At 44.5% G+C, this 27,213-nt stretch overlaps 1 long non-coding RNA gene across 3 annotated transcripts in view; it reads left to right on the top strand.

Annotated features, from left to right (window-relative positions):
* LOC139583172 (uncharacterized) overlaps positions 1-27,213 on the top strand; it is a 49,808-nt gene that overhangs the window by 20,147 nt on the left and 2,448 nt on the right. The window contains exons 1-3 of one of the 3 annotated variants that reach the window (XR_011676501.1): positions 17,889-18,116; positions 20,507-20,646; positions 21,145-21,426. The exons of 1 other annotated variant lie outside the window; for it this stretch is intronic. This is a non-coding gene — a long non-coding RNA (uncharacterized lncRNA). Of the gene's footprint in view, positions 1-17,888; positions 18,117-20,506; positions 21,427-27,213 lie in introns of those variants that run through there. One more of the 3 variants, XR_011676500.1, reaches the window with a different exon arrangement.

The raw sequence follows: 27,213 nt of genomic DNA on the forward strand, positions 1-27,213 counted from the left end.
TATAATCAGTGTTTGTTTGTGTACAATGCAGTATCGTACCTACATTGCACCTTATGCAGCCTACATGCAGGCTAATTCTTATGTGGATTATAATACATTTACATATTTATAGATCTTTTTTTTTTAGATCAATTGTTTTATTATATGTTTAAGGCAAGCAACAGGTAAAATACATAACTTGTTACATAAGTGTATGTGCGGTTTAGCGGTTACAGCCGCTTACCCGGCACACATATGCCAGAGTTGGGATGGGTTTGAATCCAGCCCACTGCCCATTGACTAATGTAATAATGTCTGTTTTTACTAATTAATACTACGTGGTTACAGAGTTAATTCCACGTGGTTAAAGGGTTGAAACAGAAACAACTCAAAGGTTAACAGTTTAGACATTATTTTATGTCTTTATTTCACCTTTATTTAACCAGGTAGGCCAGTTGAGAACAAGTTCTCATTTACAACTGCGACCTGGCCAAGATAAAGCATAGCAATGTGAACAGACAACAACACAGAGTTACACATAAACAAACGTACAGTCGATAACACAAAGGAAAAGAAAAATAGAAAGATCTATGTACAGTGTTTAAATGTAGAAGAGTTGGGAGGTAGGCAATAAATAGGCCATAGAGGCGAAAATAATTACATTTCATCATTAATACTGGAGTGATATATGTGCAGATGATGATGTGCAAGTAGAGATACTGGGGTGCAAAAGAGCAAGAGGGTAAGTAATAATATGGGGATGAGGTAGTTGGGTGTGCTATTTACAGATTTGCTGTGTACAGGTACATTGATCGGTAAGCTGCTCTGACAGCTGATGCTTAAAGTTAGAGAGGGAGATATAAGACTCCAGCTTCAGAGATTTTTTGCAATTCGTTCCAGTCATTGGCAGCAGAGAACTGGAAGGAAAGGAGGCCAAAGGAAGTGTTGGCTTTGGGGATGACCAGTGCAATATACCTGCTGGAGCGCGTGCTACGAGTGGATGTTACTATGGTGACCAGTGAGCTGAGATAAGGTGGGGCTTTACCTAGCAAAGACTTATAGATGACCTGGAGCCAGTGGGTTTGGCGACGGATATGTAGTAAGGGCCAGCCAACGAGAGCATAGAGTTCATAGTGGTGGGTAGTATATGGGGCTTTGGTGATAAAACGGATGGCACTGTGATAGACTACATCCAGTTTGTTGAGTAGAGTGTTGGGGCTATTTTGTAAATGACATCGCCGAAGTCAAGGATTGGTAAGATAATCAGTTTTACGAGGGTATGTTTGGCAGCATGAGTGAATGAGGATTTGTTGCAAAATAGGAAGCCGATTCTAGATTTAATTTTGGATTGGAGATGCTTAATGTGAGTCTGGAAGGAGAGTTTACAGTCTAACCCGACACCTAGGTATTTGTAGTTGTCCACATATTCTAGGTCAGAACAGTCCAGGGTAGTGATGCTAGTCGGGCGGGAGGGTGCGGGCAGCAATCGGTTGAATAGCATGCACTTAGTTTTACTAGCATTTAAAAGCAGTTGGAGGCCACGGAAGGAGTGTTGTATGGCGTTGAAGCTCGTTTGGAGGTTTGTTAGCACAGTGTCCAAAGAAGGGCCAGATGTATGCAGAATGATGTCGTCTGCGTAGAGGTGGATCAGGGAATCACCAGCAGCAAGAGCGACATTGTTGATGTATACAGAGAAAAGAGTCAGCCTGAGAATTGAGCCCTGTGGCACCCCCATAGAGACTGCCAGAGGCCATCCGATTTGACACACTGAACTCTATCTGAGAAGTAGTTGGTGAACCTGGTGAGGCAGTCATTTGAAAAGTCAAGGCTATTGAGTCTGCCGATAAGAATGCGGTGATTGACAGATTCGAAAGCCTTGGCCAGGTCGATGAAGACGGCTGCACAGTACTGTCTTTTATCAATGGAGGTTATGATATCATTTAGGACCTTGAGCGTGGCTGAGGTGCACCCATGACCAGCTCGGAAACCAGATTGCATAGTGGAGAAGGTACGGTGGTATTCGAAATGGTCGGTGATCTGTTTATTAACTTGGCTTTCAATGATTTTAGAAATGCAGGGCAGGACGGATATAGGTCTGTAACAGTTTGGGTCTAAGTTGTCTCCCCTTTGAAGAGGGGGATGATCGCGGCAGCTTTCTAATATTTGACGATCTCAGACTAAACGAAAGAGAGGTGGAATAGGCTAGTAATAAGGGTTTCAAAAATTCCGGCGGATAATTTTAAAAAGAGAGGGTTGTCTAGCCCAGTTGATTAGTAGGGATCCAGATTTTTCAGCTCTTTCAGAACATTAGAAGTTTGGATTTGGGTGAAGAAGAAGCGGGGGAGGTTTGGGCAAGTTGCTGCAGGGGGTGCTGAGGTGTTGGCAGGGGTAGGGGTAGCCAGGTGGAAAGCATGGCCAGCCGTGGAAAAATGCTTATTGAAATGATCGATTATCGTAGATTTATCGGGGGTGACAGTGTTTACTATCCTCAGTGCAGTGGGCAGCTGGGAGGAGGTGCTCTTATTCTCCATGGACTTTACAGTGTCCCAAAACTTTTCGGATTTAGTGCTACAGGAAGCAAATTTCTGCTTGAAAAAGCTAGCCTTAGCTTTCCTAACTGACTGAGTATATTGGTTCCTAACTTTGCATATCTCGGGGTCTATTCAATGCTAATGCAGAACGCCACAGGATGTTTTTGTGCTGGTCAAGGGCAGTCAAGTCAGGGGGGAACTAAGGGCTATATCTGTTCTTAGTTCTAAAATGTTTTAATGGGGCATGCTTATTTAAGATGGAGAGGAAAGCACTTTTGAAGAGCAACCAGGCATCATCTACTGATGGGATGAGGTCAATATCCTTCCAGGATACCCGGACCAGGTCGGTTAGAAAGGCCTGCTCGCTGAAGTGTTTTAAGGAGCGTTTCACAGTGATGAGGGGTGGTCGTTTGACCGCGGACCCATTACGCACGCAGGCAATGAGGCAGTGATCGCTGAGATCCTGGTTGAAGACAGCAGAGGTGTATTTCGAGGGCAAGTTGGTCAGGATGATATCTAAGAGGGTGCCCATGGTCACCGATTTTGGGTTGTACCTGGTAGGTTCCTTGATCGTTTGAATGAGATTAGTTTAGATTAGATTGTAGGACAGCTTAGATTGTAGGACTGCCACTTATTTCCAAGTGGTTAAGGTTAGGGGCGGGCTTTTACATTTTTTATTAACATTCAACTGCCGTAGCACATTGGTCTAAGCAGTGCGCTCCGGCACCGTGCCTCAAGAGTTTGCGTCCAGTTCTGGGCGGTCCAGAGCCTACATTAGGCTAACAAGTTAATTTCATTGATTTAATAGCCTGATAATTGACACATTAGAGAAAAGTATCTCAGCTTTATGAAATGAAATATTAAAGCCACACAATACAGGGCTTCAATTCACACCAAAGACTATAACTAAATAGACAAATTATACAGAGTCTAACTATAAAATGTGGGCGAGCATCCACACTGGAGGAAAGTATCTTTCTACAGCAGGCCTACATCTGCCTAAATCAGCTCATTAACACAGCCAGGGAAACACAAACAGTAGCCTATTATCGATTTTCACACCTTACATTATGTGACAATGGATAGGCTAACGGGTGGCCTACAGAATAGCCTATTGGAATTCAATCAAATAACACGGGTCTTATTGCAGCCATCGATGGCACTAGATTATTGTAAACTGACCTAAAGCTTGTTAGGGCTCTGATTATTTATTTGAATTGCGCTGCCTCCAATTTCACCGGAAATTGTCGACAGGTGTCCCGCTGACGGGACGTCTAGCCCTAAGAAGTCTTGAAGAAGGGTTGCTGAGGGGATAGATTAATTTTCATTTGTGTATATTAATTGGTGAGCTAAGCCTTTATTACTACTGATATTTAAACATACATGTTTCAACCAGAGTATAGCAAAGAGGATGCGAAAAAACATTGTTGGATCTAGCTAGAAGCTCAGCTACAGCCGATGCCAGCACCAAGAGGTCAGAATACAAATACAGTCGTAAGCTAAGTAAGTTATATTTTCTGCAAGCCACCTAGCTAGCTAGATATCTTTAGTTTAGCTACTGAAACTGATTTTGTGTGTTGCGGGCTAACATAATACTGTGTTACAGTGGGGGGAAATCAAATAATTGTTCTGTTTGCTTACTTAGCTAGCTAAGTAGCTAGGTTCGCTAAGCAACTATAGGTAGCCATATCTATGACAAAGAATTGAAGAGGTTTTACAATCGGAGATCAATTGTATGTTGATTGTAAAACCTCTTGACTTGTTGTCATAGATATGGCTACTTAACAGCAAGCTATATTGCTACAACCAGCCACCTTAATCTAGGTTTACCAGCAAACGTGAGCACGTGATTGGAGTTGGCTAGCTAGTTAGCCTGGCACCTGCTAACTTGTTACTATAAGGCAGGCCTCCCGTTTGTCATTGTTTTGAAAGCATTGTAACATCAGCAACTGTAAATAGCTAGCTATGTAACATAATTGATGAGGGTTGACATGGTTATGATTATGACCGTGGATGCATTTCAAAATCACGAAATTTAGGCATGATGCAAAATAGGATTCCAAACAGATGTAAATAACAATTATTGGCTATCCAGCAAGCTAGCTAAATTTACTAGATAACAGTAAAGAGAAACAATAACACAACAATTTAACTTTAACTTTATAATTGGCTCATTCATCCCCCTCCTCTCCCCTGTAACTATTCCCCAGGTCGTTGCTGCAAATGAGAACGTGTTCTCAGTCAACTTACCTGGTAAAATAACGGTAAAATAAAAAATAAAATAAAAAACGGTTGTAAAACTGATAATCTGGTTTTACTACACAAATATTTGCCTAAGCATGCCTGTTAGACATGGCTGTAGCTAGTGTTGTAACGTGACTATTCATTCATGTGAAGACTGTTATATCAAATCCATTCTCGATGTGTAATTATTATTACGTTAAACTAATGACATAAAAAGTAATTAACTAGGAAGTCGGGGCACCACGGGAAAATGTTGTTTAAAGAGTAACTATTTCCCGAATGTAACTCTTCAGATATTTTCATGTCTTATGGATTAGTCACTTATTCATGTATTATTACCTCATCAGTCATATTCTGAATGTCGCAAACCCTTGGATATCTGCGTGAACCCTAGCATAAATGATGAATCAGGAATATACCAATTGGCTTAATTATTTATTTACTAACTAACTAAATAATGACACAGAAGTACATAAACACGGGCCTCCCGGGTGGCGCAGTGGTCTAGAGCACTGCATCGCAGTGCTAACTGCGCCACCAGAGTCTCTGGGTTCGCGCCCAGGCTCTGTCGCAGCCGGCCGCGACCGGGAGGTCCGTGGGGCGACGCACAATTGGCATAGCGTCGTCCGGGTTAGGGAGGGTTTGGCCGGTAGGGATATCCTTGTCTCATCGCGCTCCAGCGACTCCTGTGGCGGGCCGTGCGCAGTGCGCGCTAACCAAGGGGGCCAGGTACACGGTATTTCCTCCGACACATTGGTGCGGCTGGCTTCCGGGTTGGAGGCGCGCTGTGTTAAGAAGCAGTGCGGCTTGGTTGGGTTGTGCTTCGGAGGACGCATGGCTTTCGACCTTCGTCTCTCCCGAGCCCGTACGGGAGTTGTAGCGATGAGACAAGATAGTAATTACTAGCGATTGGATACCACGAAAATTGGAGAGAAAATGGGATAAAATTAAAATAAAATAAAAATAAAATAAAAAAGAAGTACATATACACACACAGGATAGGTTATACATTGGTTAATAACATAGTTTAGCCCATAGTGGACTAAACCGATATGACGGCTTGGTAGACAAAGGGTAGGGGTGGGGAAAGAGAAAGAGTGGGAAAGAAAAAGTTGACCCACTTACATACAGTTGATAACCACGCTCATGGAAATGCTACCCCTTTGCACATGAACAGCCACTCATTCAAAAACAAATTGCAATTTACGTATTTACGAGTGCATGATGACAAACATAAGTGAAAAACAAAAATAAAAAAATATGCTAGAAAAGTTCTGAGATTACTGTGTGTTGGTTGTTCGAAGTTAACAACACCATGAACCAAATTTGTTGGCATGCCCTATCTACCTAGCGGGACGGTATCTGAAATTACTATGAATGCTGGACTTTGTGGTTCTCTATGACCAGATAAAACGTTATGATTCTACCAGTTCAATGAAAATGCACTAGTTCTAGTTTGTGGTTTGGATAATATTAATGTTTATGACAAATATGTAATGTTGTAAATGTAGTAATGACTACATACGTGGCAGAGCCAAGGTGAAATTCCCCTTTAAAGCTATATAAAACTACGGTTGTTGATGTGTATGGCTGCATTTCAGATACATTTTTGTTCATTTGAATGTTGCACTAATAGGACCTAGGCCTAGCATTTGAGCGAGTGAACGAGAGAGAATACCTTTTTGCTAGCAAGCCGTTATCCCCAATGACTTGACTGCCCCCGGATTGAGAGAAAGAGAACTGCTTATTTTCAGAGGTTCACTAGGCTCATTTGTAATTTCCAGATGCAGCAGGAAAATTCTCGGTGACAAAAGAGTGATCCTACATCTGTATAACACATTGTGACAATAGTGTGATATACTGTAAGGTTAGGGGCTAGCGATTGTTTCAGGACAGGGCCCGAGTGCATGTAGTCGTCCCTTGGTATGGAGTTGTGATGGATGATAGATGGTCCATCCATCCCCAGGTTGTCACCACTGTTTAGGCATCCTACATTCCAGTGGAACTCTGGATGTTTGTCTGTCCTTCTACAGCACAAACAACCTCCCTCCCCTCCCATCAATGCCACATGCTGATACACACATATTGGCGGATCTGCTCGTCTGTTAACTTAACCTCTGTTAATGCCTCATTGACTACTAATGGTTTACCTGTCTACAGTCCTTCCTACCTCCGTGTATACAGTGCATTTGGAAAGTATTCAGACCCCTTGACTTTCTCCACATTTTGTTACGTTACAGCCTTATTCTAAAAAGGATTCAAAAAATGTTTGCACCAATCTACACACATAATGACAAAGCGAAAACAAGTTTCTAGACATGTTTGCAAATTAATTATAAATAAAAATGTTAGTGATGGCTATGATGGCTGTTTAAATGTTAGTGATGGCTGTTTAACAATCTGATGGCCTTGAGATAGAAGCTGTTTTTCAGTCTCTCGGTCCCAGCTTTGATGCACCTGTACTGACCTCGCCTTCTGGATGGTAGCGGTGTGAACAGGCAGTGGCTCGGGTGGTTGTTGTCCTTGATCTTTTTGGCCTTCCTGTGAAATCGGGTGATCAAATCAAATCAAATGTATTTATATAGCCCTTCGTACATCAGCTGATATCTCAAAGTGCTGTACAGAAACCCAGCCTAAAACCCCAAATAGCAAGCAATGCAGGTGTAGAAGCACGGAACTCCCTAGAAATGATGTAGGGGTCCTGGAGGGCAGGTAGTTTTCCCCCGGTGATGCGTTGTGCAGACCTCACTACCCTCTGGAGAGCCTTGCGGTTGTGGGCGGAGCAGTTGCTGTACCAGGCGGTGATACAGCCCGACAGGATGCTCTCGATTGTGCATCTGTAAAAGTTTGTGAGTGTTTTTGGTGACAAGCCGAATTTCTTCAGCCTCCTGAGGTTGAAGAGGCGCTATTGCGCCTTCTTCACCACGCTGTCTGTGTGGGTGGACCATTTCAGTTTGTTCGTGATGTGTATGCCGAGGAACTTAAAACCTTCCACCTTCTCCACTACTGTCCCGTCGATGTGGATAAGGAGGTGCTCCCTCTGCTGTTTCCTGAAGTCCACGATCATCTCCTTTGTTTTGTTGACGTTGAGTGTGAGGTTATTTTCCTGACACCACACTCCGGGGGCCCTCACCTCCTCCCCGTAGGCAGTCTCGTCGTTGTTGGTAATCAAGCCTACCACTGTAGTGTCATCTGCAAACTTAATGATTGAGTTGGAGGCGTGCATGGCCACGCAGTCATGGGTGAACAGGGAGTACAGGAAAGGGCTGAGAACGCACCCTTGTGGGGCCCCAGTGTTGAGGATCAGCGGGGTGGAGATGTTGTTTCCTACCCTCACCACCTGGGGGCGGCCCTTCAGAAAGTCCAGGACCCAGATGCACAGGGCGGGGTCGAGGATGCTGAGCTGTAGTCGATTAACAGCATTCTTACATAGGTATTCCTCTTGTCCAGATGGGTTAGGGCAGGGACAATATATGTATATGTAGAAATTGTTCAGCACGCAGGTCATTCTGTCTCGACTCTATGGTCCTAATTGGGATGACACTCAATTTCTCTCTGACCTCATCGCAACACTTCCCCAACTTAACTCTCATCATTTGATATTGGGCGGAGATTTCAATTGTGTATTGCATCTAAGTCTAGACAGATCCAGACCGAAGCCCAACAATGTCATCTCTAAATCAGGCGCAGTAATCAACTACTTTCTAGAATCCTATAATTTGTCTGATTCATGGTGGAGGAGCAATCCCACTGCTAAACAATACTCCTTTTTATCTCCAGTTCACCACTCATACTCTAGGATTGACTTTTTCCTGCTGGACAATAGAATTCTTCCTTTTGTAACAATAGCCAATATCACAGCATCATTATCTTAGACCATAGCCCTGTCCAGCTAGATATCTGCTTTCCGGACAGTACTGTGTCATAACGCGCATGGCGACTTGACCCACTACTACTATCCTGTAGTGCATTTAAAAAATACATATCAACTCACATTGATGTCTTTTTTCAGATCAACTGCACCCCTGATGTGTCTCATTCTACTGTGTGGGAGTCGTTATTAAAAGCATATCTAAGGGGCCAAATGATTTCATACACAGCGTATGACAACAAACAGCGCACCAAACACTTAGCTATCTGAACTCATTATAGATGTGGACAACAGATATGCTTCTTCTCCGACTCCTGAACACTACAAATTGAGACCGCTACACCAATCGGAATTTGACAATCTTTCCACCAAACAAACGGAGCAGCTTCTGTTTAAGTCAAGGCAAAAATTCAATGAACACGGAGAGAAAGCTGGCAAGTTGTTATCTCACCAGCTTCGACAATCCACTGCTAACAGCACCGTACCTGAAATCTGTGTTGCAGCAGATTTAACTTCTAACAATCCCAATGAAATCAACAATCAATTTAAGCAATCCTATTCTGCTCTTTACTCGTCAGAGGCTCTTCCTGACAAATCTCATATACATGCATTTCAAGACAATCTGGACATCCCCTGTCTCAATTCAGATGAACTAACCAACATGGATGCCTCAATAAGTGATGAGGAAGCTACTCTGGCAATCCAGTCCATGCAGAGCAGTAAAGCCACTGGGCCTGATGGCTTCCCTATTGAATTTTATAAAAGCATTCTCCTCTAAATGATCCCCTATCCTCAGCTCATGTACAATGAAATCCTTTCTAGTCAGAAAGGACAGACACTTACACAGGCGATTATTTCGGTTTTGCTTCAAAAAGACAAGAATCCCCTAGACTGTGGCTCATACCGTCCTATAAGCCTTTCGTGCTGCGATTATAACATTCTCACTAAGGTCCTCTCGTGCCTTTTAGAGACAGTGATGCCTAATATAATTAACTCTGACCAAACCGGATTTATCTCAGGTAAGCAATCTTTCCATAATATGCGGCCGCTATAGAATGTTCTTTATTGTCACGCCCTGACCGTAGATTGCTTTGTATGTTTCTATTTTTAGTTTGGTCAGGGTGTGATGTGGGTGGGTATTCTATGTTGTAGGTCTAGGTTTTCTGTTTCTGTGTGTTTGGCCTGGTGTGGTTCCCAATCAGAGGCAGCTGTCTATCGTTGTCTCTGATTGAGCCATATTTAGGTAGCCTGTTTTCCCACTTTTGTTTGTGGGTGGTTATTTTCTGTTTTGTGTTTTTCACACCTTTACAGGACTGTTCGTTTGTCGTTTTTGTTGTTTTGTTCAGTGTCCTGTTGTTTTATTAAAATAATGAACACTTACCACGCTGCACCTTGGTCCTCCTCTTCTTCTCCAGATGACAATCGTTACATTTATTCTGCCCACTCAACTCTACAGCCAAAGGTTGTCATCTCTCTTGATGCTGTAAAAGGCTTTCGACCAGGTTGAGTGGGAAAATCTATTTACAGTACTAGAGAGATTTGGGTTTGGCCCGTCATTCCTTTCCTGGATTAAGTTTTGTACTCGTCCCCAGTGGCTTCTGTTCACACCAACAATGTTACCTCCAGCTACTTCCCTCTCCACAGGGGGAACCAGGCAGGGTTGCTGTTTATCCCCTTTCCTATTTGATATGGCTTTTGAGCCTCTTGCTATCGCCCTGCGGGCGGAGGAGAGGATTAAGGGAATACTAAGGGGCAACATAACTCACAAGGTGTCCTTATATGCAGACAATCGTCTTTTATACATCTCTAACCCTGTGGAGTCTATACCCTATCTCCAGATTATATGACATAATACAGAACATTAATCCGCATTCCTTTGCAAATACAAAATCTACATGGGAGCAAGACATAGGTCGCGAGCTACCCGATGATATATGGCAACAAAGTATTGAGCGTATCCACACATCATCATGTTGCATAAGGCATGGGCTTATTCAGTTTAAGGTTTTGCACCGTCTCCATTACTCAAATGGCAGATTGGCAAACATATACCCAAATGTTGACCTCAAGTGTTTGAGATGCCACCAGAGCCCAGCAACTGTGGAACACATGTTTTGGTCACCAATCTTTGAGTGGCTTCTGGGACCCCATTTTTGATGCATTCTCACATATGTGTAATACAACCTTTAGCCCCAACCAGTTCACTGCCACTTTTGGGGTACTTCCCCTAGACCAGAATGCTACCACGCATCAGGCGAATGAGAAAGCATTTGCCTCGCTGCTAGCTCGTCGCCTTGTCCTCTTTCACTGGAAGTCTAGAAAGCCGCCCTCCTTTATGCAGCGGGTTAATTAAGGAGGTGATTTCATCTCTGCCTCTGGAGAAGGTTAGGTACACTGTGCATGGGTCACGACAAAAGTTTGACTTAATCTGGTCCCCATTAATAAAATATTTGGTGAGCCTGTCTTTTACTTAGTGTAACTTGCATAGTTTGGTAAGCAGTCATGTCTGTTCTAGTGGCCATTTGTGCTGACTTTTTTTCTCCATTGTTTTTGTTTCTATTACTGTTTGTTTCTGTTTTTCTTTCATATTTAACTTACTGTTATAGATGCCTTGTCGGGTGGGTGGTTTGGAGGGAGGGAGGGAGGGAGGGAGGGAGGGAGGGAGGGAGGGAGGGAGGGAGGGAGGGAGGGGATGGAAGGATGGGAGAATGAGGGGTTGTACTGTTTTTGTTGTTATATCTGAAAATCTATAAATAAAGTTTTTTTTATAAAAGACATTAAAACCTTGCATTAAAACCTCACTGACTCCCAAGTCCAAGCAATAACCTGAAAGTGAAAAGAAAAAATAACGGAAGTGTTGCTTGTTCACCCTCATCTCTTTGTACTGGTGGCGGAGAGCAGGTTCATGCTGAAAGCCAAATTCCATGAAAATAGGTAAAGCAATTAATGAATTAATGTCCTATAGCTTGTTATTGCCTGTTGACTACCACAGCTGTACTAAAATGCCCGTAACACTTAACCTGCTTCCAGCCCAACAATGGCAATGAAGACACACGATAACTAGCTAGATTTAGCAAACATTTAGCTTCATAATTACCAGCTGGCTAGATATAAATGGTATTCAAATGGTATTCAGCTAGTTGAACATGCAGAAAAATACCTCATTTATGATCCAATGTCTAGCTGTTTAGCTATAATTTCATCGTGGCTACCTAGCTAACTTAGCCTGTGTCCCTATAACATAACATGGGGTTTGATTAGCTTGTTAATCGATTAGCATTCGCACCACAGTGGCTATTTTCAATAGCTAGCTAGTTAAACATGACAAACAGGCAAACATGAAAAAGATGATCATCATGTCATGCATGCCTTAGCACATCAACAATCGACATTAACAGCAGAATGCAATTGGCCAGCTCAGCTAGCTGTCTTAACCGTACACTGTCTCTCAACGAGCAATCTAGCTAGCTTTATAGCTAACAATAGCTACCAATGAAAACTACGTTTTAGTACAAATGAGACAATAACACATGTATATGTAGCTATCGTGGCATTTTAAGTGTAGACTCTTACCAATGTCTGGATTATGATTATTCACAGCAAACTGAAACACTTTCAAAATAATCTTTCCCACTCTGCTTCAACCAGTCCAGACTGCTTTAGCCACAGAAGACAGAGCTGTGTTGATACCAGCAGCTGTATTCAGGACAACACTGGTATTGAAAGCTGTAGCTACACTTTGCATTTAGAAAATATTGGTAAATCCAATGGATCTTTCAAATATCCGTGGTAGCAAAGAGCAGGATGTGCCATTTGACAGAGATGCCTTGAGTGACAGAATGGACTTTCATTCTCGTGAAGGTCCCAGCCCCCCTCATTATCTCAACCAATCACTGCTAGATTCTGTATTTTCAAAGTGTCTGAACAGCTTCGTGATATCACATTTTATTCATATTTACAGATAGACATACGAGTTTGTTATTAAGGCACATGAAAGCTCACAGGTTCAAAAAAAAATGTATGAAGAAAAAAAAATGACATTCAAATGGCTCACCTGTGAAATTGTGATGTGTGTCATACGCCCACATTTCTGTAAATGGTCACTTATGTGTGGGGGGCTGGCGGGTGAGGCTACCTTCCCCAACTCGAACTCATCCCACCCCAATTAGTGACTGCTAGCACTCTTCATCCCCCTCGCCATCATCAATCATCATCATAATCATCATCCATATTCCCATCCTTTTTCATCTGCAGATTCCCACATAGGAGTAATAATGAGAACGCAGAGAAGCGATCATACACCATGCCTGCGTCCCGAATGGCACCCTATTCCCTACATAGTGCACTAATTTTACCGCAGCCCTATCGGCCCTGGTCAAAAGTAGTTCACCGTGTAGGAAATAGGGGAAATAGAGTACCATTTGGGATGCAATCCACATGTCCTGACCATGTGTCAAGAACTGCAATGTTGCTGGGTTTTTCATGCAAGAATGGTCCACCACCCAAAGGACATGTAGCCAATTTGACACAACTGTGGAAAACATTGGAGTCAATATGGGCCACCGTCCTTGTGGAATGCTTTCGACACCTTGTAGAGTCCATGACCTGGCGAACTGAGGCTGTTCTGAGGGCAAAAGGTGGGAGAGCAAATCAATATTAGGAAGGCGTTCTTAATGTTTTGTACACTCAGTGAATGTTTCCCGACTCGTTATTCCAATCAAATGACCCAAGCCTAGATGCCAGGGCATGCCTTGCCATTATTCCTAGTCTTCACAGAGATCCCTATAACAATTACTTATAGGAACTTAACCATCACATGTTGAAACTGAAACTTCCAGCCCATATCGGTTTTCCACCTTCGTCTAATGGGAAGGACAGATGTTTAAATGTAAGGAGACGGTGTCTGGTGTGTGTGTGTAGGGGCCCCCCTATAGCAGCTTAATCTGACAGAAGGTAATCAGATTGATGTGAGAAGAACAGAGTGCTGTACTGTACACAGAGAGTCACAGAGAGGCAACATGAGCTGGGAGAGAGCGATAAAGATATAGACTCAGAGGGAGGAAATCAGGTTTAGAGGGATGGAGAGATGGAGGGTGATGGAAAGTTATCCGCTAACAAGGACGAGGAAGTCCAGGGAAAGAAATATAGAAAGAGGCAGAAATGGAGAAAACGAGGGATGTTTAGAAGGGTTGAGAGGTGGAGGGAGATGAAAAGATATCCCAGTACGGTTGATAGAGACTGCACAATAGAGAGAGAACGGTTGTAAGGGTGAAGAGAAATGGGAGGGGAAGAGAATGACAGAGGAGGGATAAAAGGGGGAGAAGGCAGGAGGGAGAGAAGGAGGGAAAAGGGGGGATGAGAATGAGTCACGTTGGCAAGAGAAAAGGGGGAAACAGCTGAGAGAGTTTTTTAATTGCATCTTTGGCTCCGCTCTCACTTTTATTTTGGCTGAGGTAAGGAGATACTTATGACTGTTGGGTCTCTCTCCTTCCTCTCTCCCCTCTCGTTCTTCCCTCTCTCTCTCTCCCTGCTCTCCCCTCACTACCCCCCCACCCCCCCCCCCCCCATTACCCATTCCCATTTTGAAGTGGTCTTTGGCTCCGCTCTCACTTTTATTTTGGCTGAGGTGAGGAGATACTTATGACTGTTGGGTCTCTCTCTCTCCTCTCTCTCCTTCCTCTCTCCCCTCTCTCCATCCCTCGCTCCGTCTTGCTCCCCCTGCCAAGATCTTGTCATAGGTGGTGATCTGAGTGTTTCCACATGTGGTAGCCCTGCCTGTGCTACTGGTTTGGCCTGTAACATTCGCTCTCTCTCTATCTCGCTCTCTTTCCACAAAAAGGCTCCACAGAGCAGCAAACAGGAAAAACAGGAAAAAGCATAGGATCACCACATGCTTACCTCACTGTTAGGAGGTTGGAGAGAAGGTAAAACAGTTGGCTGTAGTGAATTTGATGGGGGTTGGTGGGGTGGTGGTCTATGGTAAATCATTAATTAGCCTATTACCTATCAGTGAAAGCAAGCCCCTGCCATAAAACCCCCTCAAATGTCCTTACCAACAAGTCCCCTCTCTCTCTCTCTCTCTCTCTCTCTCTCTCTCTCTCTCTCTCTCTCTCTCTCTCTCTCTCTCTCTCTCTCTCTCTCTCTCTCTCTCTCTCTCTCTCTCTCTCTCTCTCTCTCTCTCTCTCTCTCTCTCTCTCTCTCTCTCTCTCTCTCTCTCTCTCTCTCTCTCTCTCTCTCTCTCTCTCTCTCTCTCTCTCTCTCTCTCTCTCTCTCTCTCTCTCCCAATTGAAGATGGTGGATAATACCAGGACCAAGATGTCTTTTAACCATTAGGGGTGAGTCCTGCACCTGCCCTGTTGAGCCTGGTCAGTTTGTGATTGGTGATAGACAGTGTTCTGGGATAAACATTAATCTAGCATAACGTATCTGTGTGAGATGGAGGGTGAGGCATGAAGGTAGCTAGCCTTCTCCCTTCCAACTACTTAAGTGGGAGGGACCCCCGAGAATGCTCGAGGCTAATCCTGTATAGGGACCCCTGAGAATCCTAGAGGCTAATCCTCATGGAATGCTCTAGGAATGTGAAAGTTGAGTCAGGGATCAAACAAGAGAGAGAGAGAGAGGTGGGAGAGCTGGAGAGAATAGAGAGAGAAGGGCTAGAGAAAAGCGGCATTGAAAATGAATGAAATGAAAGAGAATGAGAGAAAAGGGGGGAGAGGGGAGGTTAAGATTAGAGAGAGAGCTGGGAGAGAGCAGAAAGAGATAGAAAGGGGGAGCGAATGATAGGGAGAAAGAAAGGGGTACAAAGGAAGAAGGAGGTCACTGAGAAAAAGAGGAAGGAGAGGTAAAGTCACATCATTTTGGAGGCAGATTGTGGGGAGTGTGTGCGTGCAGTGCATGTGTGTTTGCTCATTCATGCATGTGTGTTTGTGTGTGCGTGCGTCCGTGTGTTTGCTCATTCATGCATGTGTGTTTGTGTGTGCGTGCATCCGTGTGTTAGCTCATACATGCATGTGTGTTTGTGTGTGCGTGCGTCCGTGTGTTTGCTCATTCATGCATGTGCGAGTTCGTTTGTGCAAGTGTGTCTGTGTGTGTCAGCCAGGTCACTCGTGATATAAGTCAGTATTCGACGTCCATCCATGTCTGAGGATATCGGGAGATGACATGGAAACCAGCCACTAGGGGCAACAGTGGGCGCTGTTACCTTCAAGTAGGTTTCGGTTTTGCTAGGGCATGGCGGATGGGCCATGCATGTGCCTCTGATTCCAAAGGTTGCAAGTTTGAATCCAGCGATATAAAGTTGTTAACCTTAAGCCTATCCCAAACCTTAACCCTTACCTTAACCATTCAGAGTTAATACCTAACCTTAAAATTTCGGAGTTTATACCTAAACTTAACTCTAACCTTATCAATTCGGAGTTAATGCCTAAACGTAACCTTAAACACTTTGACATTTGATCTCAGCAACAATTTCAAAATTTGACGTTTGAAGAACATGAGACTGTGAGAGCTAGTTGGTGTGTGTAGGCTGTTCTCAAACACTAAGAACGGAATTTGACATTCCACCAGTCATTACAGGAGCAATAAGCCTGGTAATCTGAATATTGGGAAATAGTTTTCTTCCTGACCTACAAGAAGATAACACAGCTATGCAGTGGGCATAAGAAACCTGTCATGTCATGAAACACACACACACACACACACACACACACACACACACACACACACACACACACACACACACACACACACACACACACACACACACACACACACACACACACACACACACACACACACACACACACACACACACACACACACACACACACACACACACTGAAACGTGTGCATGGTTTCATAATAACAGCAGTTAGGAGCTAGGCGTACACCATTAGAGCTTATACTGCTCAGGATGTGCCCTTGCTTGTCTCTGGCTTCCTGGTTCCACTCACAAAGAGACTCCCCACGTTGACTCACAGACAGGCAGATAGACAGACATGCTGACAGATAGACAGATGGACAGGCTGACAGACAGACAGGACAGGACAGGACAGGGTAGATGTGGGTAAATGTGTTATGTGATATGTGATATGCTTGGCCACCTGTGATATACTTGTCTGTGAGTGAGTGTGTGGGAGGGAGGGAGGGAGGGAGGGAGGGAGGGAGGAGGGAGGGAGGGAGGGAGGGAGGGAGGGAGGGAGGGAGGGAGGGAGGGAGGGAGAAATCGTGGTGTGTGTCTGGCTGTCTGAAAATATGCCTGAAAAGCTGTCTACATCTGTCTCTCTGTCTCTCTGCTCTTGAGTAAAGGTAAGAAGTTACTGTTAAAACAAAACACAGCACACAACACTTGAGACCTCTGCATGCAACAGCTGCCCTGTCTGTTGACCTCTGTTTATGTGTGTGCATGTGTATATGTGTGTGATGGCCTACATCTGTTCCAAGGAATCCCCCCTTAGTCAATGTAGCAGCATACTGTCTAGTGTGTGTGTCTTCGGGAGGCTGTGAAGTTCAGAGCGGGTTTAATTGGTGTCTGCCAGGCCTCAGTGAAAACCCAGTAGAAAGTGGGACAGACTGGGGCACTCACAGAGACAGGAATCCTTTTATTAGGACAAACCTGCCCTCCTCCACTTACTGTAGGACTCTATCCAGCTCTCTCGGTCTGTCTCTATCTCTCTGTCTCCCTCCTCCAACTCAGGACTTTATCTGTCTCCCTGTTTCTCTTTCTCTATCTATTTTTCTCTCTCTCTGTCTCAATCTCTCACCATCTCTCAATCTCCATCTGTCTTCTCTTCCTCCTCGCCCACTCTTTCAGTCTCTCCCTGTCTCTCCATCCCTCTCCAGCCTCTTTATCTCTCAACCGCCCACCTTTCCCCTCCCCCTCCCTCCCTCTCTCGCTCCGGCGGCGGAATAGTTTTTCTGTCTGATGTACGTCCTTGACCGTGTGTCTCAGGGGCATGTAGTGACCACAGCAGCACACGAAGCCAGGCAGCCCTAATGATTGGAGCACTTGCTGGCATACACACGTGCACACACTTACGCATGCACGCATGCAACCACACACGCGCACACACGCATGCACGTTTACACACACACACACGCCCGCACACAACTGAGTTTGGATATATAGACAATCCAATTTTTTTTTACTCATTTGTTTGTGTGAACTCAGTTTAAGGCTTATGGCTTGTCTTCTGCCTAAAGTATAGAGATCTGTTTCTGTCTGTTAGTGTTTTACAGTCTTGATCTCCTTTCTCAGCCACAGGGCCTGAACTTGACTCCAGGTGCAGTGTGGAGCGGAGTCAACCTGAGGGCATGGGCGGGATATACCGTCTGTATCCCATCCCCCCAGGTTTCTCCATCAAGCATGGAGACGCACACGGATGCAAGCACACACACGCACACACACACACACTCCTATGCCGTCACTCTCTTTTTCCAGGGCCAGTGTGGAATCTTCATTGATAAAAGCCTACAGTCCAGTGGTCCCTCAGGTCAGTTCATCCTGCTGTCTGGTAGTGCTTTTAGAGATAGCGGCAAAGAGGAGGGATTTGGAGAGATTGGTGGATTATGGTGTGTGTGTGTGTGTGTGTGTGTGTGTGTGTGTGTGTGTGTGTGTGTGTGTGTGTGTGTGTGTGTGTGTGTGTGTGTGTGTGTGTGTGTGTGTGTGTGTGTGTGTGTGTGTGTGTGTGTGTGTGTGTGTGTGTGTGTGTGTGTGTGTGTGTGTGTGTGTGTGTGTTTAACTATCGTTGCGGGGACCAGCAATCTCCAGAAGAATAGTAAACAAACAAGAATGTGACATTTTGTTTGTGCCAACGAGGTCAAATGCTATTTCTAGGGGGTTTAGGGTTAAGGTTAGAATTAGTGTTAGGGTTAGAATTAGGTTTAGGGTTAGAGTTAAGGTTAGGTTTTAGGGTTCGGTTTAGGGTTAGGGGTTAGGAAAAATAGGATTTTGAATGGGACTGAATTGTCTGTCCCCGTAAGGTTAGCTGTACAATACTGTGTGTGTGTGTGTGTGTGTTTGTGTGTGTAAATTGGTTAACAGCATGGCACACGCCGGACCTCATTTACTTATAGCTTCAAAGGAAGCCCTGAGATCTCTCCAGAGCTCCTCAGAGAAATTAGAGCAATAAACACACACACACACACACTCACCCCCACCCACATCCTGGAAGAAAACAAACTGTTGCCCTGACGACTGAACCCTGACCATCAAGCCCGCCCTGCTGGTAACCATCTGTTTCTACAATTTGTTTGTTCATTGACACAAACACACCAGAGACTGGACTTTTGGAGGGGGGTATTTTCTTAAAACTGCATCGTTGGTTAAGGGCTTGTAAATAAGTATTTCACTGTAAGGTCTATAGACCTGTTGTATTCGAGGCGCATGTGACAAATACAATTTGATTTGACTAAGCGGCAGGGGTTATCTTCACATAGGTCCAACTGAAGACAAAAAAAAATGTAATTAGATGTGATTGAGCCAACCCTAAGGAATTATGGGCCGGCTGATTTGAGTGGTTGAGATAAGCTGTGACCACAGCGGAATGACTAGCCTTAGGGAAATATGGCTGTGTTTCTGGTCACTCGACACTTTCTCAAATCATGACTTAAGAATGTCTGTCCTAAAGAGCAGACATCTAACAGTGTCTGACTTTCTCAATAGTCATACATGACATCTGTAACGAGGTCGCTGAGAGTCGGGAAGCAAGTTCAGGGAGTGAGTGTTAATAAATAAACAACATGATACAAGATAAGAAACAGGAACAACGCACAGACATAACACAGAAACAGAAACAACGACGGCTGGGGAAGGAACCGAAGGGAGTGACATATATAGGGAAGGTAATCAGGGAAGTGATGGAGTCCAAGGGGAGTGATGACGTGCAGGTGCGCGTATCGAATGGGACAGTTGTGCTCCATAATGAACAGGCTGGTGACCTAGAGGCCAGAGAGGGAGCACATGTGACAACATCAATGTGAGATTCCCTAAAAAGTTACTTGCATATCTCCAGTTAGAGTTTTTCCCATGTGGGTGAAAGCTCAGCGAAAGACTATGGTTGACTATCAGATTGGGATGCTCAGCACATGCCAAAGAGGTCGCATTCCCCAGGTCATTGCTGTAAATGAGAATGTGTTCTCAGTCAATTTACCTGGTAAAATAACGGTAAAAATGTACGGTCGTATGTCAAATTTGATGGACGATACACTTTTAAATTTGAATTCAATAAATAGCTGTATTTTGAAGGGCACTTTTTCATCTGAGGGTCTCGAAACCTCACAACCACACAACTGTCCGTTCCTGGAAGTAGAGTATATCAATAACCTCCACCGGTGTGTAAAATGCAAACTGCTAGGCCTAACAGCAGCAGAAGCTCACCAGAACATCCTCAATACACACACACACACTACTTCAGTCTTTCAAGAGGTGTGGAATTTGACAGGGCGATAATGTACACCCTTGCACTGTACGCCACGGAAAGACTAAAAACCTAGCAGAGATCAATCAACACTTTTCTTTTATCTCCTTTCCCAAAGAGGAAATGCAGATAAACACTCTCTCTCCGAGATCAATCCATGCCTGACACTAAAAACCTTAAGTGTGTCCCAAATGGCACGTTATTCCCTATATAGTGTTACCCTAAATAGTGCACTATATAGGGAATAAGATGCCATTTGGGACTTATCCCTGGTCTTTTATCCCAAGTCCCAGACAACCTAGAGAGACGGTGAACATAAATGTTTAAGTTTCGGGAGCTGGGAGGCACTGTGGGGAGTGCCTCCCAGAGCCTGTTCTCTCTGAGATAAATCATGCTGATATCCGATTGCCATGGGAGGAATGTCAACACCGCTGACCTCTGACCTCTTGCCTTGTGTTTTACAGTGTTGTGTTGTGGCGATGACCTCCTGCTGTACTTGCCAGGACCTCCACTCGGACCCGGTCGAATGGAGATTTTATGGGGAGTATTTCGCTCACTCGTGACTAGAAGATGTATCGAACTACCAAGGTTGATAAGAGTAATGGTAATGAGCGGTTATGGTGGTGGTGGTGGGGATGATGGTGGTGGTTATGGTTATGATGATGGTGGTGAACATGATTTTACGGAGGCTATTTCACTTTGTCCACCTGACTGGATTCTCTGGGAACCAGATTTGTTATATCTAACTAACTAGGCTAATAAGAGTAATGGTAATTAGTGGTTATGATGATGATGGTGATGATGGTTAAGGTGATGGTAGTGATGGTGGTGATGATTATGGTGGGGATTGTGATGGTGATGAAGTGGTGGTGATGGTAATGGTAATGAAGTGGTGGTGATGGTAATGACAATGATGACGAATGATCCCAATAACTTCGATGTTGAAAGATAATGACGATGACACTGAGCTTGACGATCACAACGAAGACACTTGCAACATTCGGACTTCAGACAGGCCTTCTGGTTAACATCACACTGTTTCTCCAGACAAAGGACACTCAAAACTAACACTACCCCCTTTTCCCCTTTTCCCTGGCCTTAGAGTGGTTGGGCTACAGAGACCTGGGTAGGCTTTGAGGGGCTCAGTGGCCTGGAGACAGCTTCAACCACAACTGACAAATCCAGAGGGGCCCTCTCATCGCCTTGCTACAGGCACCCGGCACGGGAAAGCACCTGGAATTAATGTCTCAGCTCCCCGGAGGGAATTACTTTTTTAGGAGCGAGGGATGGAGGAAATGATGGCGGGATTGGGGGGGGATTCTCAAAGGAATCCGTCATTCTTCAATCCCAAGATAGAACAAACCTCCAGGGATGCAAAAAGGAGGTACCAGCTCTTTCTAGACTTTCCCATCCTCCCCTTCATTATCTTCCCTCTCCGTACCTTCCTCCACCCCTCCCTCCCTCCATCCCTATGGAGGCGAGTGTGAACAGCTGTGATGCATGTATGTCTGGGGCTCTATAATGTAGCCATGTCGTTAGGGCTGGACATTGCTAACATGTGTGTTTGTGCCTTTTTAAACGAGCCTGCCACAGTTCAAAGAGGCTGCCGCTTAGGCTATTGGTTGCATCCCAAATGGCGCCCTATTCCCTATATACTGTAGTAGCGTACTTTTGACCAGAGCCCTTTGGGTGTCATTTGGAACACAGCCCTTGTCCTTTCTGGTCCCGATACCTGCTGTGCCTGTAAAAGACGAATAAAAAAGTAAGTAAAATGAAATTAATGTTCTACTACTTATACCTCCAAGAGAGAAAACAGGGGAGTCCCCGGGGCAATTAGGTGTGTGTGTGTGTGTGTGTGTGTGTGTGTGTGTGTGTGTGTGTGTGTGTGTGTGTGTGTGTGTGTGTGTGTGTGTGTGTGTGTGTGTGTGTGTGTGTGTGTGTGTGTGTGTGTGTGTGGAGGGGGTGTGGGAGGGCAGAAGTAGGAAAATGGGTGAGAAAGAGGGAATGGTATTTTGAGGGGGAGGGGTCATTTAGCTAAATGTATCTATTGAAGTTCAGGCCCCTTGTTTGACACAGTCCATCTGTAGCCCATTTCCCTTTCCCCCAGCTGCACATGCTCACATGTACAGGAACAATAAGATTGAGGACCATAAATCATCTCTCTCTCTCGCACTCCTCCTTTTCCCTCTCTTCTTTCCTCTCTCAACCCCTCTCCTCTGTTCCCCTCTTTTTGTCATCTCTCTCAATTCAATTCAAAGGGGCTTTATTTGGCCTTTATTTATATCCACCTCACTCTCTTTTGCTCTCTCTCCTTCTTCGCTACCCTCCATCTCTCTTTCTGTCTCGCTCTTTTTCATCTCTCTCTCTATCTCTCTCTTTCTTGCTCTACCCCCCATCTCTTTCTGTCTGCCCATTGAATTCCCCTCTCTTTGTTTTCACACTCTCTCTCCTCCCTTGTTCTAGTTCCTCCCCTTTCATGTCTCTCTCATCATACAGTAGCTGCTGACTCTGCAGCAGTAAACCTTATCACAGACACACCGCCATAAAAGGTATGAATTAATTGATTTCCTCTTAGCGAGAGAGAGGGTCCTATCTCGTTCCGCTCCGGTTTCCGACAAGCCCCCTCCCTCATCCATTACACACAAACACACGCACTCGGACACATACGCACGATCAAATGAAGACACACAAATGCGCGCCCTTGAATGAACAAACACACATGCACAGACACACTCTCTCTCTCTCTATGTCACTCCGTCCCCCCTCTCCCTCTGTCTCTCATCGCGGTTGGCTCGCGGAGAGTGGAAGTATCAGTTGGCCCCTGGGCGGGTCCCGTTGTGGTCTGGGTGTCCGTGGCGGTAAATGAAATATGGTAGCTGTCGCATTAGGAAATCCATTGATGTTAATGAGGGCCGGTGTACTCTGCGGCTCGGCTGCTGGAGCCACATCTGCTCCTGGTTAGGCGCCCATCCCCACAACCCAGACACCACTATAAGGGGATGGAGAGGTTGGGTGGTGGGGGTGCTGGGAGGGTGGCGGTAGTCCAGCAGGGTAAGGCTGGGGTGAAATCAGGAAAACGGACCTCAGGGGTGGAGGTATTAAGTGGTTGGCTTATACGGGTGGTGACATGTTATAGACACGTGACAGGTGATTCAACATGGAGGTTTCATCTCAAGTGGTACCCTATTCCCTATGTGATGGGAGTTCTCGGAGTGTTCCCGGAACGTTGCTGTGCAAGGTATGCACGGTCAATGAGAAAAGACATTAGCCTGCTTGCCAAAATATTGTTAAATGCTAACGACTTGTGCAGCGGAGCTGAAAATATCCACCTATTTGGGGGTATCTTGGGGGTATCTGCCATTGGAGGGTAATGGACTGTAATTGGGCAGTGATCATGGCCTTGATAGAACGAGGCAGAGTGAAGACTGGTCTAAGAGCAAGGCTCTTAAGAGTTTAAGAATGAATGATTTACAGTAAGTAGCCTACGTTACACTTCAGCTGATGAACATGACTAAACACTGTTGAACAGACAGACAGATAGGCAGGCAGACAGAGTAATATGTGACAAAGTAATTGCCCCCACTGGGAAAACAACGGAATAATGGCGGACGGAATAATGGCGGACGGAAAACAGGGTGGTGCGGCAGGTGGCGCTTCTCATACGAATGCTGTTATTTTATCGAAAACATCAGGTGTACGCCGACCCCAGCTAAGTAACTCATGCAAAGCGTTAAAGCGCAACTATGTGTTTTATCTCCAGTACTTTGCCATGATTGTCAGTTATGTAGCTGCTCTACTGATAATCTCAGTGCGTCCTTGCTGGGATGACACAATCAGTCTACTACCGGAGAATATCAACACCAAACACATTGTTTCACTGTTCCACGGGAGCGGACAGTACACAGCATACCATAATGTTCTGAATAATGGCCAAGTCTACCTCGCTCCCTATTCCCCTGAACCGCTGAGGCGTAACAAACACAAGTCCAACATTTATCGGAAACTTTTAAACTACCTGTTCACTACCCTCCTACCCTCCTTCACTACTGATCGTCGCCGCTGTGGAAGTGGGTGAGTGCTATGGTCCCATGGTTTCTCTCGACTCACCCGGCTCCAGGACAGATTTTGACTCTTCAAACATACCCACGTCGATATATGCGATCCCTGACTCTGCTTCTGGTACGCAAGCTGTTTTAATTAGTTCCCCGCATCCAGTGCAGGCGGGAGGGATTGTTAATTGCGCTACCGAACTGCCCCTAATCAAAATGAAACAAAACGGCCTAAACCCAGCCATCAGAAAACACCGAAAATTTAACTTTTTTCAATGTGTCAATCACTCTCGAGTCATCTGGGACCCACGAGCTAAACCCAAGGGACTACTAGGGGGGCACTTGAACATTCGTAGTGTCATTCCAAAAAGTGATCAAATTCAACATCTACTCACAGACTCCAACCTTGACTTCCTCTCCCTCTCAGAGACATGGCTCCATAAAAACTCTCCATATGCTGTTTTGATTGTGCCTGGCTACAATGTTTTCAGGAGAGACAGGATTGAAGGAAGAGGAGGGGGTGTGATGATTTACATTAAAGAACATATCCGATGTAAACAAATTGAGTGGTCATGTGATAATGAACTAGAATGTATTGGCCTGAACGTTACACTGTCTCCCCAAATGTATTTTACCCTTATTGAAATGTATAGGCCACCTTCCACCAAAAGTGTGTTTTTTGATCAGTTTAATAACATGCTTAGGTAATGTGATTTTGGGAAAGAGGTCATCTTAATGGGAGATTTTAATATTAATTATGAAGACAAGTCTTGTAGGAAAACCCTCAAACGGATCACTAATACCTTTGACCTTACGCAGCTAGTTAAATGGCCAACCAGGGTGACTTGTTGCTCTAAAACACAGATTGATTTGGTGTTCAGTAATAAACCAGAGCGAGTGACTAAATCATTCAATATGGTTACTGGGCTATCTGATCATAATCTGACACTTATAGCCAGAAAGCTGTCTAAGAGCAGGTTTAACCTCTCTACTGTTAGAAAGCCGGATCAACTAAGAATACCTAAGAGTGAATTAAACTATTTTGAAAACGCAATTAAGGGAATTAACTGGAATGATCTCTTGTCCTATACAGACGTGGAAGCTGACAGTCAGGTTTTTCTATCCACAATCCAGACTACAATAAATGGTTTCCTAAAGAAAAGAAAATCCAAACCTGGCCAAAAGAGCACTATTCCTTGGCTAAATGGAGATATCTGGAAATTGATGAAAGAACGAGATTATGCTCTAAAAATAGCCCTAAGATCCAAATTAGAGCATGACAGACGTAGGTTTACCATGTTGAGAAATAAGGTAATGAAAGAAATCAGACAGGCCAAGGCAAACTTTTCTATAAACATAATTGGTGAAGCAAAGGGAAATTCTAAATTGATCTGGGAGAATCTAAAAAAGTTAACAGGGAAAGACCTTAGTAACACTGCAAAAAGACTAGAAATCATGGTGAATAACAATCTAACACGGGATGCAGTCGAAATAGCAATAGCCTTCAATTCCTACTTTATTGACTCTGTCAGGGTACTGACACAGAACCCTCCACTGGTTTCTTGGGCTCAGTGCTAGTGAATGACGCTCAACCTGTCTTCATCATAAGGGAGGTTTCTGAGTCAAAGGTGAACAAGGTGATTAGCTCACTAAAGAACTCTGAAGCCAAAGATGTGTTTGGGCTGGACTCTACCTTTCTTAAAAACTACAAAGAGTCACTCATTGGCCCCATTACTAAGGTCACCAACACATCTATTGGTCTCGGGGTGTTTCCAAGGGTATGGAAGTCGGCCATAATAACGGCCATCTTTAAATCGGGCGACCCTGCTGACGTGAGTAACTACAGGCCCATTAGTATACTACCTGTGGTGTCAAAAAAGTGTGTAGCAGAACAACTGATTGCCCACCTCAACAACAGCCCCTTCACATTACACTCCATGCAGTTTGGATTCATAGTGAAACACTCCACAGAAACGGCCAACTGCTTTCTTCTGGAAAATGTGAAGTCCAAGATGGACAAAGGGGGCGTTGTTGGTGCTGTGTTTCTGGACCTAAGGAAGGCTTTTGATACTGTTAACCATGAGATTCTCATTTCAAAATTGCCCAAGTTTAACTTTTCCCCCGATGCCTTGAGATGGATGAAATCATACCTTGAAGGCAGAACTCAGTGTGTCAGAGTGAGCAAGGAGCTGTCGCCCACTCTTAGCTATGATGTGGGCATGCCCCAAGGGTCAATACTGGGGCCCCTCCTGTTCAGCCTGTACATTAATGATCTGCCTTCTGTCTGTACCGGGTCTGAAGTTCAAATATATGCAGATAATATAGTGATATATGTGCATGCAAAGAGCAAACAACAAGCTGCACAAGAACTCACTACTGTAATGGTCCAGGTTACAAAGTGGCTCAGTGACTTGTGTTTGCATCTCAATGTGAAAAAAACTGTTTGCATGTTCTTCACAAAGAGGGCAACAGATGCTACTGAGCCAGATGTCTATGTGTCAGGGGAGAAGCTCCAGGTGGTATCTGATTTTAAGTACCTTGGCATCATACTTGATTCCAACCTCTTTTAAAAAGCATGTGAAAAAGATAATTCAGATAACCAAATTCAACCTAGCTAATTTCCGATTTATACGAAATTGTTTGACTACAGAGGTAGCAAAACTGTACTTCAAATCTATGATACTCCCCCACTTAACATACTGCTTGACTAGTTGGGCCCAAGCTTGCTGTACAACATTAAAACCTATTCAGTCTGTCTACAAACAGGCTCTCAAAGTGCTTTATAGGAAGCCCAATAGCCATCATCACTGTTACATCCTCAGAAAGCATGAGCTCCTGAGTTGGGAAAATCTTGTGCAATACACCGACGCATGTCTTGTATTCAAGATCCTAAATGGCCTGGGTCCCCCCTCCACTCAGTATTTTTGTTAAACAGAAAACCCAAACATATGGCAGCAGATCCACAAGGTCTGCCATGAGAGGTGACTGTATAGTTCCCTTAAGGAAAAGCACCTTTAGTCAATCTGCTTTCTCTGTGAGAGCTTCCCATGTCTGGAATACACTGCCATCAGACACACATAACTGCACCACTTATCACACTTTCACAAAATGCATAAAGACAT

Source organism: Salvelinus alpinus, chromosome 8, assembly GCF_045679555.1.
Source record: "Salvelinus alpinus chromosome 8, SLU_Salpinus.1, whole genome shotgun sequence".
NCBI classification, from domain to species: Eukaryota; Metazoa; Chordata; class Actinopteri; order Salmoniformes; family Salmonidae; genus Salvelinus; species Salvelinus alpinus.